The sequence below is a fragment of the Scyliorhinus canicula genome, chromosome 16 (genome assembly GCF_902713615.1).
Source record: "Scyliorhinus canicula chromosome 16, sScyCan1.1, whole genome shotgun sequence".
NCBI lineage: Eukaryota > Metazoa > Chordata > Chondrichthyes > Carcharhiniformes > Scyliorhinidae > Scyliorhinus > Scyliorhinus canicula.
The window spans coordinates 131,989,908-132,006,922 of record NC_052161.1 but is presented as its reverse complement, the minus strand read 5'-3'; the positions used below and the strand labels follow the sequence as shown (position 1 = coordinate 132,006,922).

Here is a 17,015-nt window from a genome sequence, read left to right as displayed (position 1 = left end):
GGGGGGGGCCGCTGTGAACGGCCCCCGACCGGCGCAGCGGGAATCCTGTGCGCACCCGAGAATTGGGACCGGAGAATGGGGAAAGGGGCGGCGGGGCGCGATTCTCGCGTTCCTTCGGGGATTCTATTTCTGGTATGGGGCAGGGTAACACCCGCCTTGAACGAAGATCAGATAATCAAGCATGAAGGCTGGTTGCAAGTCAGGGGCGCTCACCTCTGTGCTCAATCATCTGATCTGTGGGTTTCCATGTTGAAGTAGGGAGCAGAGTCTTGGAAAATGTATTTGTTAGTGAGCAGAGCGCTGAGTTATCCCTCCCCAATATGGAGTAAATTTGCCTTCGAGCTAAACCAAGATGATTGAAGTACAATTGTGTATATGGACAATGGGAAGGAATATACCGTGTGTGTATGTGGACAATGAGAGGACTATACTGCTGTATCAGATTGGAAGAACTTAAATGGCTCCTGTGACTATATAAGCTTCGGTGACAGCTTATCAAGCTGGTGGATCTGCAGGTGAGGTTGCAACTTTTACATAATAATTTAGATGCAAGTTAACATCAGCTGCCTCAGTATACTTTAAACAGCGCCAACTGACATACCTTAAAGTCCAGGAAACCTGCTGTGGGTTTCCGCAATGTACTGATGATACATATCTGGGCTCTTCTGTCTTCAAATTTGTTCCCTGTGCTTGCAAGAAACTGACACCTCTGGCACCACTATTTTTTTCTTGATGGAAAATCACCCAGACTTGTTTCCATGGGATTGTTGGATGGTATCTCATGTTGCTGATCAGACCAATGGATTGCAATGGTTACCTGTTGTTATAGATGCCAGAATTGAACAGCTGATGTCTGTCGGTTAAAATCAGTAGGAGGATATTTGCTCCCATTTGCGAATATAAGCAAAGAATAAATCAGAGGAATTCAATTTCATACAGGTGCCAACTTTTCCCCCGACAATATCAAACAAAGGAACATGAATCTCAGTTATTTCAGTGCTTGGCTGCAAAACTTCCATACAATAAAATTTAATGAGGAAAATACCTTAAAGGGGATGGATAATCTCATGGGGCAGGTAAATACTTTTTGTTGAAAGTAGTCTCCCACTTTCGAAGAGAAAATAATAGCCTCAGGAGAAGATTAATCAATGACGTTTTTTAAAAATCCATCAGGTTGATTAATGGTACAGCAATCCTTAATATTGAGTTGTGATGCCGGGGAAGAGCTGTCCTTTGGGAACACTGCTTTGCCACCCAGTAGCAAAGTTACTGAGGCCCCTGAGACTCTTGGCAGACCTGAAGTTGTGGCCTCTGCTGTTGCAATACAGCAGCTCTGGAACACAAAGCGATGCCCCCCGACACCTTTCACACTGCAGTGGTCTAATATGACTTGAGTGTAAGAAAACCACCAATTAAAAAATACAACAAAATCAAGGAATAAAAGCATAATACTGCAGATGATAGAAATCTGAAATACAATCAGAGTGCCAGAGACACTCAGCAGGTCTGGCAGCAACTGTGGAGAGAGAAACAGAGTTAACGTTTCGAGCTGAAAATTACTTCCTCAGAACTGGGTTCTTCATTTCTGAAGAAGAGTCATATTCAACTCAAGATGTTAACTTTTTTCTCACAGATGCTGTTACACCTGCTGAGTATCTCCAGCACTTTTGTTTTATGTACTTTCCGAGTCTTTTCTTCCCTTTAAATTAGCAATATTTTCCACTTCTTTATTTTGTTGATGCTACTATGATTTTTACTCCTCTCAACCTTCTTCCCTTTTCTTTGTATGTTGCCAATGTGTTGTTCTATATGATCTCCTGAATTCTCATTGAATGAAAATCAAGCCTCCTTGAACTGTTTCCCGTTCTTCTGCCAACATCTCAAACCTGAAAACCCCTGAACCTATTTCAGTCTCCCTTGCTCCCCAAATCATCAGACTTTTAAAATAATTGGATGTCATTTAACCACTATTTGATTTATCTCATCCTCTCCCCTACTCTTTCTGTGTTTTGCTGTATGTCCTTTTCCTTCACACAACGCTCAATAGAATCAATGTATAGAAAATATTGGGTTCAAACAGACATCTCCATCTAACAGTCTTATCTGACTGGGGAGCAGGAATAATAGACATATTACTAAAATAAATGTGAATCCCTCATTATTCAACTATTGATCATTCTTTCATCTTTTCTTACTTGACTGTAACATTTAACCTCCCTTATTCAGAATTAAGCTGCAGGTGATCACTAGGGCTGGAGGGCACTCCATTCGAGAAGAATAAGTAGGCTGGGAGGAACTGGCCACATCCAGGACAATATTGATGACTCTGCTTTGGGACTGAACAAATTATAGTTCTGCTGTAATTGTTTGTAGTGGAAGCGCCGTGCGGTTTTCTGTAATTGCCTACCCAGGGAAAACGCAGCAATCAAACACCTTTCTGTCACAGACAAAGCCAGGGACCTTCATTGAAACAATTCCAGCTTACACTGTGGTGGATGCTGGTTCATTACTGCCCCTAAGGTGTCAAGCTGTCCCTTAATGGTCTGACCCCTTAAACTGCGTAATCTGTAATTAATAGGCAATTAAAACAGGATTACCAACAAAACAGCACGCCCATTTATATTTCTATGCACTACATCCATCATTTGCAATTTTTGCCACAGTGAAAGATTTAACCCTTTTCCCACAAACTTTTAATTGTGTTTTAAAAGCAATCCCTGGTGAGGAGGACAGTAAGAATCCTGAGCTGGGACCTTAATTTTATTTTCTCCCACTGCTGCTTGTCATTTGAATGCAGATTTATTTTGAGAAGTAAACTGAAAGGAATAATAGAGAATAATTTTAATTTTCCAGAAATGTTTTTGTCACAAGGAGCATTGATATTAAAACTATTTTTAAAGAAGTGGATTTTTCATTACAAGAAAATGTTGGTGCTCAACTTGATTGCTCAGCTGGTGTACCCAGTAGCCTAGGTTTCTTTCTGGAGATATGCCTGGGCTTTACACTACATCTGTCCATATATGGGCAAGTGTAATGAAATGCAATACGAATGACCAAAGTATACCCGTTGATGTATCTTCTGACATGTGTGCTGCAGCAACTTTGGGTGCAAGGGATGTCTGATTCTCAGTGTTCGGAAACAGCATAAGCATCAATATTTTTTAATACAATCCTTGACCACTTTAAACTGCCAGCATCAAGACCTTTGAGGTTCTCTTCTCCCATTTCCAGATGGTCCCTCCTCCAAAAGTATGTAAATGATTCTTGGGAACAAACCAAAATCAGAGGAGAAAATTGTTAGGTGATGGGTGAGTATCCAATGGCAGGTAGAGTTCTGCCAATGTAATAGCTAAACGGAGAATCCACGCGAGTGTGCGACTGAGCCTTACAGAGCAAAAAGGCCCGAGGTTTGATTCATGGACTGGCAGCTGATCTCAGCCAGCGCAACAGGTGGGGAAGGGTGATGGGAGTGAAAAGCAGGCAGGAATGCAGGACTGATTACTGTCCTGCTTCTGCTGCTCAGAAACGCCTGGGTGTGTGTTATCCAGCTGAGGACAGAGTTGGGCTGAAATATTTGGCAATCCTTTTTTTTGTTTGCTTTACAAACATTTTTATCATGTTGCAAGTGTGCCATCATGGCAAATTTACAGTTCCTCATATCTCCACTAAGATATTGTCTGATGAATACAACAGCTCGTATTTACAAATAGTCGTTTGGTAGACACAACTTGGGTAGGGCTGAAAAAAGACATTTTGCCGAAGCTTTATGTCTTACACGCATCAGGACAATCACAAGTTAACTAGTATCAGGAGAAACAACAACTTTATACTGTATGAGAAGAGGATCCACTTGCCAACCAATCAACACCCTCTTCTCATACAGTATAACGTTGTTGTTTACCCTGACATTGCTATTCTTGTGATTATCCTGATGACTCCGAGACATAAAGCTTTGACATAATGTATATTTGCAGCAATACTCGAACTCAGATTTTCTTATGTCATTATTTAAATGCTGGCTCCAGCCCATTTAAAATGAATAGAGGCCGCCTGTTTTAAAAATAGCTTTGATCAGAAAATCTGGGCTTTTGTGTCACTTGGTGTAACAGTAATTTACAGGATGAGTATTTGTAACTGTCACACTAAAAGTAAAATTGTGCGCCAGTGTTTTAATAAGTTCTTATCCTAGATTCATTCCCTGTATAATAAACCTACCATGGATCATTGACATCTTTGTGACGAATTCTATTTTTAGACCATTCTGCGTCTCTAGTGGAGCCTGTAACGATAAATATTTTATTGCAAATTAATAAAGAGGAAATTAACTCAGTCCAACTGTTTATGTAACTCACATGATGAAGGAAATGCACACTTGTTTTAACAAAGTTAAATGATTTTTCAGTAAAGCTGCCTTAGCCCTGTTCCCCAGTGAATCCATTATGGCCGTGTTCCATGGAAATATTCTCCAGCATTTTGTCCAAGCTTGCAACCTTTGCTTCTCTGTCACCACCACTTGCTGCCTACTCTCTCCATTTGAGGCTGAACTTTTAGCCACCGTGTCACTGACGCTTGGGAATCTCCAACTCTCCCAGGACTTCAAAACCCTGGAACTCCACATCTTTCTCATCCTCCCTTTTCCTTTGTGGTCTACAATCTTTAAAAGCTTGGCAGTGTCTAACCACTGCTGTGATTTATGTTGGCTTTTATCCCATTATTCTTATACTTGATGTTGTCATTCACTGAGGGCCTTGGCTCTTCACTAAGATTTCTCAAACTGGAAAATCATGAAGCCATTGCAAGTACAGGGCAAAAATAGCTATGAAGGCAATGATGGTGAATAGAGCATTTGACAGATGTGGAGGTAGAATTTCTTGGCCCAGTGCCTAAGCCTAGTGGGTCATCTGAGGCCAGTGAATGCAAATAAACCAAGGAGAGACAAGCACACCAATATTAGGTAACCAGCTGATTTTCCACCCGCCCGTAAGTGTTACTAAATAGAGAATTGGGCCTACTCCCTTGTTGTATTCTCTTTCTTATCCAATTATTCTTCTGTTTACTGGGTTTCAAAAATATAATAACCTCAGCTGTAGGAACAGGAAAATCCACTTGTCCTGACTCTTTTTTTAAAAGGCCAGTTTTTGGAAAACGCTTATTTTCAATGAGTTGTGTTCATCGACTTTTCTCATCTTCTAAACTTCTTTTATTATCAATAGATGACAGTCTTTGTTGAGAGAAGGTTGGGAGAGGCACCTAGATGTTCAATATTTTGAAGGGGTTTAACAAACACGATTTCCAGAGGTTGTTGAATTAAATCAGGAGCATAAATTTAGGATTAGGACTAGAAGGGCAAATTAGAAGGCATTGTTTTTGCACAATTATTTATTTGGACAAGAAATGTGTTACCATAAATAGAGTCGATTGCAACATTTATGGGAGGATAAATATGAGAAGAAAAATGTTACAAGTTGGGCATTCAAATGGACATTGGATAGACATTTGGACGATAAGGGAATAGTGTAGATGGGCTTTAGAGGGGTTTCACAGGTCGGCGCAACATCGAGGGCCGAAGGGCCTGTACTGCGCTGTTATGTTCTATGTTCTATGTTAAGTTAATGGGGAATGGACAGCGGATAGGATTGGGGAGCTGTGACAGGAGCGTTTGTGGGCACAGAGAAGTGATTGAATAAAGAAAATCTGATTGATTCTCCATGATGTGGAATTGACAGCAAGAATTTTTGCAGGAGGCTGCAGGAAGTTTAGTACTTTTTAATATTGTCTATCTATGGCCCTCTACTGCTCAAGTGAAATTGTGTTTCATGACCAATAATGGTGCTGAGCAGTCCAGAGCAAGAGGAGACGTAGTTAGACTTGTGTCACTGACTGTTCTCCATCTAAACAGGCCACACATTGACCTGTTCAAGCATATAAGCAAAGGGCTGGAAGAATGGATACTGTGGAGTTCTGACAGGAACAGAGACTGCATGAAACTCTATTCCTTATTGAAAAGCAGAAGACGCTGGCAATGAACAGCCGAACTGACAGCATCTGACAGACTCGGAATGAGTGTGGAGACCCTTTGTCCTCAAAACCTTAACCTGTCTGTTCCAGTTGCAGAAACTGGTGGGTCTGCCGCGTATCTACCTCAGCTGAATATGTAAATTTATTGCTGCGTATTTATGACTGAAGCCAGTGGATCATAAACAAAAGGTATTGCAGATGCTGGAAATCTGAAATCAAAACAGAAAAAGCTAGAAATTCTCAGCAGGCCTGGCAGTATTTGTGGGAGAGAAACATGAGTGTTTCAAGTTGTTGAATATCAGGTTATAAGTATAAACTAGGTCATGAATATAAATAGAAAATCCAATTAGTAATTCAGGAGAAACCTCTTTCCCCCAGTATATGTCTCTAATGTAGAACCCACTCTCACAAAGAGTTGAGATGAATAGTATAGATGTTATACAAGTGAGAAAGAAATAGAAGTGAATGTAATTATAGGGCAGCATGGTGGTTAACAAAATTGCTTCACAGCTCCAGGGTCCCATGTTCGACTCCTGACTTGGTTCACTGTCTGTGCGGAGTCTGCACGTTCTCCCCGTGTCTGCGTGGGTTTCCTCCGGGTGCTCCTGTTTCCTCCCACAGTCCAAAGATATGCGGGTTAGGTGAATTGGCCATGATAAATTGCCCTTTGTGTCCAAAATTGCCCTTAGCGTTGGGCCGGGTTACTGGGTTATGGGGATAGGGGGTAGGTGTGGTTTTGGGTAGGGTGCTCTTTCAAAGAGCCGGTGCAGACTCGATGGGCCAAATGGCCTCCTGCACTGTAAATTCTATGAAATGAAAAAGGTTAAGCTGAACTAGGATGGGGAAGAATGTAATGGAGCATAAACACTGGCACAGTCCACTAGGACCAAATGATCTGTTTCTATGTTATGATTTTGATGTAATTCTATGTAATCACTAGAACACAAGAAATAAAAGCAGTAGGCCACCAGACCCTTCAATCTGCCCCGCCATTCAGTACGATCGTAGCTGATCTATCCCGGTCTCAACTCCTTTCCTGTGCCATTTCCCCATAGCCACCTGTCCCAAATATTTATCCACCTCCAATTTAAGTGCTCCTCATGATCCATCCTCCGGGGCAGAAAGTTCCAGCGATTTACCACCCTCTGCGGGAAGAAAGTTCTACGCACCTCAGTTTTAAATGACCGCCCTTTATCTTGTAGCTATGTTCCCTTGTTCGAGACTCTCCCACTAGTGAAAACATCTCACCATCTACCCTGTCAAACCCCCTCAGGATCTTGTATGTTTGAATAAGGTCATCTCTTCTCAATCCCTCACATGATAGGACAATCCTCTCATCCCAGCAATTAGCCTGTTGAATCTCTTTTGGACTACCTCTGAATGTTATGAAATCCTTTTTTACGTAATGGGACCAAAACTGTACTTATCATTCCAGGTGAGGCCTCACTAATACCCTGTACAATTGCAACAAAACCTCCCTATTTTTAAATTCCAAGCCCTTTGCCCTCTTAACGACTTGTTTGACCTTCCTGCTAACTTTTTGTGATTCATGCACTATGACACCTAGATCGCATTACCCTTCACTCACCTGCAGTCACTCTCGATTTAGCTAATCTGCCTTTTGATTCCCACTGCTGAAGTGCATAACCTCACAATTCCCCACATTAAACTCCATTTGCCAGGTTTTCACCCACTCATCTAATCTACCTGTACTCCATTGCAGAATCACAATATCCTCATCACAACATGCCCTGCGCCTATTTTCGTATCATCGGCAAATTTAGGAACCTTACATTCTGGGCACAATCCAATGGTCATGCTGCGTTGGAAAAGCAGATCTACCCTGCTCCCAGGATCTAGCTGGCTGACAATGCCTCACAAGATCCATCGTGTTGGATCTCGCGAGACGCTGTGATGTAAACCCCATCGATTGTGGGCGGGATCATCTTTTGGCAAATCTGCATAATGGAGTGAGATAGTAAGTCACTGTAATGTGCAGATTCCCAAGGTACCTGAGGCTTTGGGATTTATCCCCTTTGCCTTGGAGACCTCGGATGAGTGCCGTTCAGCACCAGTCCCCCAAAATGGTGGCCAGATGGAACGGCACTCGTGGGGGTCTCCGAGGGGATCAGAGGCCCACAGGTGCATGCCCTTTGCACAAGGTAGTGCCCTGGCACTGCAGGTGCCACCTGGGAACCCTAGAAGTGCCAGCCTAGCATCCTGGCAGTGCCATCTGTGTGCCAGTCTGGCACTGCCAAAGTGCCCAAGTGGCATTGCCAGCTGGTATGGATTGTACAAAATGGTGCTCTGTGTGGCCTCAGCCATCTGTTCCCCGTTCAGGCTCCTTCTACAATACGAGTCACTTGAATAGCCATGTGTTTCTTCGCACTGCGTGTGCCAGGAAACACGTAGCTAAATGCGCTCGTCATGGGGCTTTGTTCCCATTTGAAATGAAAATCGCTTATTGTCACGAGTAGGCTTCAATGAAGTTACTGTGAAAAGCCCCTAGTTGCCACATTCCGCCGCCTGTCCAGGGAGGCTGGTACCGGAATCGAACCGTGCTGCTGGCCTGCTTTAAAAGCCAGCGATTTAGCTCAGTGAGCTAAACCAGCCCCTTTTGGTTGCATCAAGCCCTCTGTTCCTTCCTTCAGGTTATTAATTTAAATAGTGAACAATTGCGGGCCAAGAACTGATCACTGTGGTACTCCACTAGTTACATCCTTCTACTCTGAAAAGGACCCATTTATTCCAACTCTCCGTTTTCGATATGACAGCCAGTTTTGAATCCATGCTAACGCAATTCCATGGGCTTTTACTTTATGCACCAGCCTCTGATGCAGCATCTTGTCAAATACCTTTTGAAAATCTAAAGATTCTACATCTACATGTTTCCCTCCATCTACTCTCCCTGTAACATCCTCAAAGAATTTGAGCAAATTTGTCAAACATGATTTACCTTTCATAAAACTATGTTGATTAGGTTTGATTATACTGTATTCAGCTTTCCTAAATGATTAGCTATTTCCTCTTTGATTATTGAATCCAGCACCGTCCAAATAATAGATGATAAATTAACTGGCCTTTGGTTTCCTGCCTTCTGCCTCTCTCCGGTTTAGATCAAAGGAGTCACATTGACTGTTTTCCAATCTTGTGCTACCCTCCCGGAATTTCAGCCGATGGGTCCACTATCTCTGCAGACACTTCCATTAAAACCCTTGCGTGCAGTTCACGGGTCCTGGCGACCTGTCCGCCTTTAGCCCCTTAAGTTTCTCAAATACTCTGTACTTTGTGATTTGGAATTTTGTAACTTCTACCATGTTATTTGAATACGCCCTATCTGATATATTGGGGATATTTGCAATGTCTTCCACGATGAAGATTGACGCAAAAAATATATTTAGCATATCCGCCATTTCATTTTTTGCTGTTATTAATTCACCAGCCTCATTCAGTAGAGGTCTCACATTTACCTTACCCGCCCGCTTCCTATTTTTATATCCATAAAAACTCTTACTGTTTGTTTTTATACTGCATGCAAGTTTTCTCTCAAAATACATTTTCACCCTTCTTATGAGCTTTTCAGGCTTTTGTTGCTGGATCCGAAAACGTCCCAATCTTCTGGTCTACCACTATTCTTGCTTTTCAATTTAACATTATCCTTGACCCACTTTGTTAATTATGGATTTTGCCTCTTTCTCATGGAATCCCTCTTTTTGATTGGTATAAACTCCTGCTGAGCATTGTGGACCAGCTGTTTGAATATCAGCCATTGCTCATCTGCTGACCTGCATCTTAGCTGGTTTGCCAAGTTCACCTTAGACAACTCCTCCCTCATACCATTATAATTGCCCTTATTTAAGTTGAGGACACTGGTTATGGACCTATAGACTTCACCCTCAAACTATATCAGATTTTCAGTGTTTGTATTTTTAATTTCCTTTTTGTACTTGCCTATCACTGTACATGCAGATCTCATACAGATCAGATCCACATATTTTTGCAATTTTTTGGGCTCTCTGATATACATTTTATCTGTTACCAAGGAGAGCTTTTTTTTGCGTGTTGCCATGGAAACTAATTTTGATTGCTGAAAACACAAAGGAAGCCTGCAGGAGTATCGCTCCAACTAAATTTAGGTCAGTACAATGCCTTCCAGGATTTCATTGAATCTTGAAGTTACATCACAGTCATCTCTGTATTTTAGAATATCCTCACACAGTACAATACCTCTGCATGTCTGCTGTATTAGACTGTAGTCTAGTAGTTGGTTTGTAGTTTAGAACATTAAAAGAAATAGAACATCGAGTCTGCACCAACGCACTTAAACCCTCACTTCCACCCTATCCCAGTAACCGCTCCTAACCTTTTTTGGACACGAAGGGCAATTTATCATGGCCAATCCACCTAACCTGCACGTCTTTGGACTGTGGGAGGAAACCGGAGCACCCGGAGGAAACCCACGCAGACACGGGGAGAACGTGCAGACTCCGCACAGACAGTGACCCAGCGGGGAATCAAACCTGGGACCCTGGCGCTGTGAAGCCACAGTGCTAATCACTTGTGCTACCCTGCTGCCCGGTTGCAATCATAGATGGTGTAATTTTATTTCTCATGTTAATGGACCATAGAACATAAAACAGTACAGCACAGAACAGGCCCTTCGGCCCTCGATGTTGTGCCGAGCAATGATCACCCTACTCAAGTCAACGTATCCACCCTATACCAGTAACCCAACAACCCCCCCCCATTAACCTTTTTTTTAGGACACTAAGGGCAATTTACCAGATGGACTGTTCCTCTGTTGTAATTTATATTTCCAAATTCTATGACGGCAAAAATATTGTGGTACAATGGGGCAAAAAATGTTGAATAATTTGCAGTTCATATGTCGCCACTCCAGTAAAGCCCTGTGGTACAATCAGCAAAATTTGCTGTGATATGCAGAGTTTACGATTCAGTCTGTGGTCTGTACTCAGCCAGGGTGGCAGTCAGGTCCTCCATTCGGCCACTGGATCCAAGTATTGGCCAGGAGAGTGTCTACATGCTCTCCATAACCCCCCTGCTGGAAAGTGAGATGGATAAGGGCAAGATTGGGCTCTTTGTGGTGGAGTAGCCTGCTAACATTCACTTTTGAGTCTCACACATGAAGAATGGCCAGTTAATGAGGTACAGCAGGACACACTGAGAGGAAATGAAATGAAAAATGAAAATCGCTTATTGTCACGAGTAGGCTTCAATGAAGTTACTGTGAAAAGCCCCAAGTCGCCACATTCCGGCGCCTGTCCGGGGAGGCTGGTACGGGAATGTGCTGCTGGCCTGCCTGGTCTGCTTTAAAAGCCAGCGATTTAGCCGAGTGAGCTAAACCAGCCGCATGGAACAATGCCATAGGAGGACTCAAATCCTTCAGGATGGACAAATTAGCAAAGAAAAACCTATGTTTCTAAATGAACTGATCAAATCCACATGAAGACATTTTTCCTAAAAAGCTGCTGAATGGATGTTTGCCCACTTTCAGTTAACTTTTTAAGATTTTTTTTCTGGCAACTGGCTTGATGTAATTGAGAATCAACTTTCCCAATTTCTTTGCACATATGATTGAAATGAGCTGTTGTTATACTTTTTGACAATATTAGATTTATTGCAAAAAGTAAGTACAATATAGCCTAGTTGTATAAATGTTGAAATTGCCAGGTGCCATCAGTGGCTTGGCAATGCAGTAAGACTTGACAGTATGCAGTTAATATCTGTTAGTACTGGGGTGGTACTAGTCATTCTTGTAACACAGTACTTGAGTGGTGCCATAAAACCTTATAGATTAGCCTGCACATTACCATGCCTTGTGTGCAGGGCAGTACTATGAAGCCATTTTCCCCCTGGTGCCTATTCCAATATGATTCAGAGAGATTGGAATTCAGACTTTTAAATCGGCTTCCTTATGTCAGTGGAACCCTCAACACTGTTTGGAGATTTAAGATTCTTCTACCTTTCATGAGGAATATGAAAGTAGCTTATCATCCGTTAATCTGACTCTGTTACTAGACAGCCTTATAGTGTGCATGCAATAGCTTTTATAGGGTCTGGTAGGGAACAGTCCCTATTGTAAAGCCCAGTAGAGCATAAATGGTACTTTTGGGGCTCATAGTACGAAGGTACCGCTGTGGGGCCTGGCCATGTGCAGGCAATACAGCAAAGCAAGGCAGTGTGCAGCCTAATGTGCAGACAGCAGTATAAGGTTGGATAAAGTTGCACAGTGCACTCTGATTCTGTGGCATGAACATGCATGAGTGACGGATTCATGTATACTTGTTGCAAAGGATATAGCGTGATCCCATCGCTCACTGTTTGTGTCACTGATCCATGGGTTCGAGAATGTTCATTTCTGATCATTTGGGTTTGTTTGGGTGCTCCATTATGGGAAGAGCTGGAATGAAGGGGGCAATGACCTAATTCGCCATTTTGCGACAAGTCTGCTTTCTGCTGGCAGGTGATGGAACATGGATAGAAGTCACAGAACAGTATAAAGTATTTACTCTATGGAGAGTAGGAAATGCAATAATAAATCAATGCTTACCCCCCCATTTTCTGCCTGCAGTGTGTTTACTCAGTATTGCACTTCGCATTGCTTTCTCATTCTGATTCTTTATTTAAAATGTAATTATCTTGTTTCAGCCTTCAGTTCAACGCCTCACTGTGTTTGCTGAACCAGTGTGGCGCTGAGTTCTTGCTGATAACAGAATTTGTTCAAAGTTTGCCTTTGTGTAATATTCAAAATAATTTGGCTGCGGTGTTTTTTCTTTGTACAATGGCTCTTGTAACTTGTTCTGTATTCATTGAGTAGAAGCGCAGATTCCCTCTTGCCAGGAAGCGGGTTAAGAAATAAACATCTGTTAGATCAGCATTTTCGATGCTGTGCACCTTAAGATTTCATGACAGAGCACCTCCCAAACAAAATGGCCCAATCTGTACAGGATCATACATTGAATTTAATGTTGTTTTCCACAATTGGGAGAGCAAAAAGCAAATTCTGTACATTCCCGGCTGTCAAGGTGGTGCAATGCACAGGAGCATGAATGTGTTGCACTTGGCTAGCAACGGAACACAAGTGTAATTGCCACTTTAGTTTTAATTTTTAGCCATATGTCATGACAGAAAAAGAAAAAGCAGATACCAGGGTATGACCCTTCAGGGAGGGGGTGCGGGGGTGGGCGGGGGGGGGGGGGGGGGGGGGGGGGGATGCTGGAGGGTTAGAGATTCACCGGCCGGTGTTCTCTGCCACCCTATGCCAGTAAAGCAGTTCCTGATGTGGCAGAGAATTTGTGTCGGGTAAAAAACGGGCACCGACCCCGTTGCGATGTTGCAGTCCCCCCGCTGACAACAGCACCGGGTTTCGTGCCCCAGGCTGGCAGAAGATGCAAATTGGTCATTGGCATCCGATTAACTGGATACCAGATTCTTAACGCTTCCGTGATGCTCTGGCCCTCTCGGTCAGGATTCACACTTGCGTGTATTTGCTAGCGTGGCTCTGGCGCGGTAGACCTTGTGATGGACCGGGGTGGGGGGGGGGTATCATTTAACAAAAGTTTCCTCAAAGTCCATCGGAGGGGCCCCCTCTCCCACCACAAAGCATAGTACCCTGCTTTGAACCTATCTACAATGTGTTCAAACATCTAGGAGTTAAGTTCTTTCACTTCCTTTCTTCTCTCAGCAGAAAGCACTTAACTGCTTTTGATGTGGTCAGGTTGTGCCAACCATTGGTAGATGTTTATAAGCAATGTAGCTATGCTCACAGCAAGATACCTTAGATGTATTCAAGCGTGAAGAAAAGTGAAAATAAACAATCCATTCACCTAGCTGTCTGGAAGATATTAACCTGCCAATTGCAGCCTTCTAAAGGTTATTTCTCTTTGAAAGTGAATAGAAGACTTCTGGTAGCCACCATGAGTTGAGCAGGCACATGCAAGGTGACTTCCATATGATCACAGTAAAAAGAACTTCCTAACCTATCAAACGGGCACCAAAACTATCCCCCCCCCACCCCAGCCTAACACCTGAAGACCACGTCGAAGAGAAATCCGAGAAAAAAAAAGTGAATGGTAAAGAGCCAGCTGTGCACCAGGAAAGCCAGCAAGTACGAGGGGAGGAAAATCTTGTCCTTGGAGCCGGCAGCCATACAAGGTGGCACGGAAACGGGAAGGGCCGACTCCACTGAGTTCTCAGCAGAGACCCAGGTGCCGATGGACAAGCTCATGGGGTTTATTATCACTGAGCTCTAGAGACACAGAGTGCAACAGAAAAGAGACCTCCTGCCAGCCGTCAAGACAGCGTTGGAATCAACGACGCCCCCCATGAGGGAGGCGATAGCCAAAATAGAACGGCTGCTGGAGACCCAAGAAACGAAGACGAGAGACCTGGAGAAAACCACCTCAGACCAAGGGGATCAGATTGCAGCTTTGGGGACCCACGTGGCAAGCCTGATCAAGACCCAGAAGGACCTAAGAAAAAAAATTGATGACCAGGAGAATAGGTCTCGCTGCTCAAACATTAGAATCGTGGGGCTGCTTGAAGGGATGGAGGGGAGAAACGCCATAGAACAAAAAGGGCTTCGCCAAGCCCCCAGAGGTGGACTGCGCCCACAGGTCACTTCGATAATGGCCCAGAAGTAGGGAACTATCACGGGCGATAATCACAAAGTTCCACAAATATCAGGATAAGGAACGGATCTTGAGATGGAGAAAAGTGCAAAAGGGTGCAAGTGGGAAGGACATTTGATCCGTTTGTACCAAGACATCTGGGCAGACCAGGCCAAGCGTTGCACCAAGTTTAACAGCGCCAAATCCTCACTCTACAAGAGCAACGTGCGTTTTGCCATGCTCTACTGCACCAGGTTATAGGCCACATACCAGGCAAAGGAGTACTATTTCGACACCCCTGAGACAGACTAAACATTTGTTCAAGATAACGCTCTGGGCAGAGAGTAAGAGTACACATAGATGAGAAGGCAAGGCACGAAAAACAAGAGAAAGAAAGACTGGAACGAACACGGGCAGAGATGCGGAGAGCGCGGGGCCGGAGCCAGGGTGGGGGGTGAGGGCAGAGAAGGCAGACTGGGGTTAAATATAGGAATCGGATTGAGAGAGGAACGTGACACTAGTGAGTAAGCTGGTGTACGGGAATACAATGAATGCGGAGGCCATGGCGCATCACCCGGGAGGGAGGGTGCGTCTGGCAGGAGGAAGGGGAAAGGTGGAAATCCAAGGGAAACAAGACAAAAGATCGGGGTGGGGGGGGGGGGGGTGGTCAGGGCTGCAGGGGAGGGCACTAGAAGGGAGAAGCATAAGGGTAAGGGGGAAAATCAGGTGGGGGGGAGGGATAGAACGCCGATTGTAACAGGTTACATGTGGAGAGGGAGTAGAACTCATCCCCCCCGCCCCGCCTCAACCAGCGGAATGAAGTCGACAGAGGAGCGAGGTGAGGAAACCCAGCCACACCAATAAACAGAAGGGGGAGTCTGGGGACAACCCTACTGGAAAAAAGATGGGGCCCCAACGGAATCCGACAAACCGTTTTGAAAATCAAACAGATGTAAATATTATCCAACATTAGAGCCCTAGTTACAGCTAATAATTATTATTATAATTAGTGTCACAAGTAGGCTTACACCAACACTGCAATGTAGTTACTGTGAAAATCCCCTAGTCGCCACACTCTCTGTGAAGTAACAGTTGCTGATTTCTACGCTTTTGTCTGAGGCAGTAGGTGTAAGGGACAGGTAAGTGAAAATGAAGTCATTTTTTACTATTTCTGCTTGGCCTGCTTTTTAGCTTCCTGACAGGGATGACTGATTGGGGGGGGGGGGGGGGGATTCTGATAGGGGGATTCTGATTTGGAGCCTCTAATGGGATCTGATGGAGGTTTTGTGGGGAGTGTCAGGTCACCCTCATGCATGTGTGCTGTGGGGGGGGGGGCTAGCAATTCCCACAAGGTGGGCAGAATATGCCCCTACTTGTCAGCAGAGGGGGGCAAGGGCAGGATATGTGTTGTGCCGGGAGGGGTGACCTGATGCAGGACTTCGATATCTGGCCGCCCACTCAAAATGACAGTCCGATAGTGGGATTCAGAATGGAATCCCTTAAGCGCCCCTCCATGCATAGGTTTAAATGGCAAGGGAGAGGGAATCACTTCAGGGCACCTTTCCTCGCACCAGCACAAATCAGAAGCGATTCATTTCCAACGGGAGAACATAGTCCCCCAAACGGAGAATCCTGCCCACACGAATAATTGCCCATAAGTTCCTTAGGCATAAATTTTCCCTTTTTTTTGTTTGCCCGTTTGCCATCAATTTTCACACTTCTCCTCCTGAAGGTATTGACTCACTCTTGGGGAGTACTACCTACCACTGTCACTTCAACATTCTTCATGTGTGAGATTCAGCAAGAAAGCCTGTCTGGCTTTCTCTTCCATAGGCGATCACATTAGTAGCAGCCTTGCTGCTACTGCTGCCTGATATTAGTGTTAAGTCATTGGTGACTGGGGATAGGACTGGACGCTTTCCTGGTCTGTGAAAACACAAATAACCACTGCTGTAAGCAATGCAGCCATCAGGTGGCAGTGTTATAGCTCTTGGCTGAGAGCATTATCAAATGCTTGTGAGTGCAGGTTTCTATCTTGGAAACAATGGCATATGACTTTTGGAAAAACCGTGAACAAAACCAAGCGAAGAAGAAGAAAAAGTTATACATTTTCCAGCCAATCTTCAAAATATTTTGCTGTGGTAACTGTGTCCCTGGCACATGGATTTCAGTCAAAATTGCTGTTTAGCGCCAAGAATGAGGAGCTCTTGCTGTTTTCTTTTTTTCCCTCCCCTTAATCCTGGGGCACAGAAGCCAATTGTAGTGCCCAACCCTCTGCTCCATCTGAAATCAGACCAATGATTAACCCTACGGCTGTCCTATTGTTTTGGGCGGTGTATTTAGCCACTAATCCATGGGGTGAGTTCC

General features: G+C 44.0%; 1 protein-coding gene across 5 annotated transcripts in view; it reads left to right on the top strand.

The window, feature by feature from the left end:
- The window catches only part of acot7 (acyl-CoA thioesterase 7), a 282,705-nt gene that overhangs the window by 118,949 nt on the left and 146,741 nt on the right, over nucleotides 1-17,015 (top strand). The window lies entirely within an intron of this gene.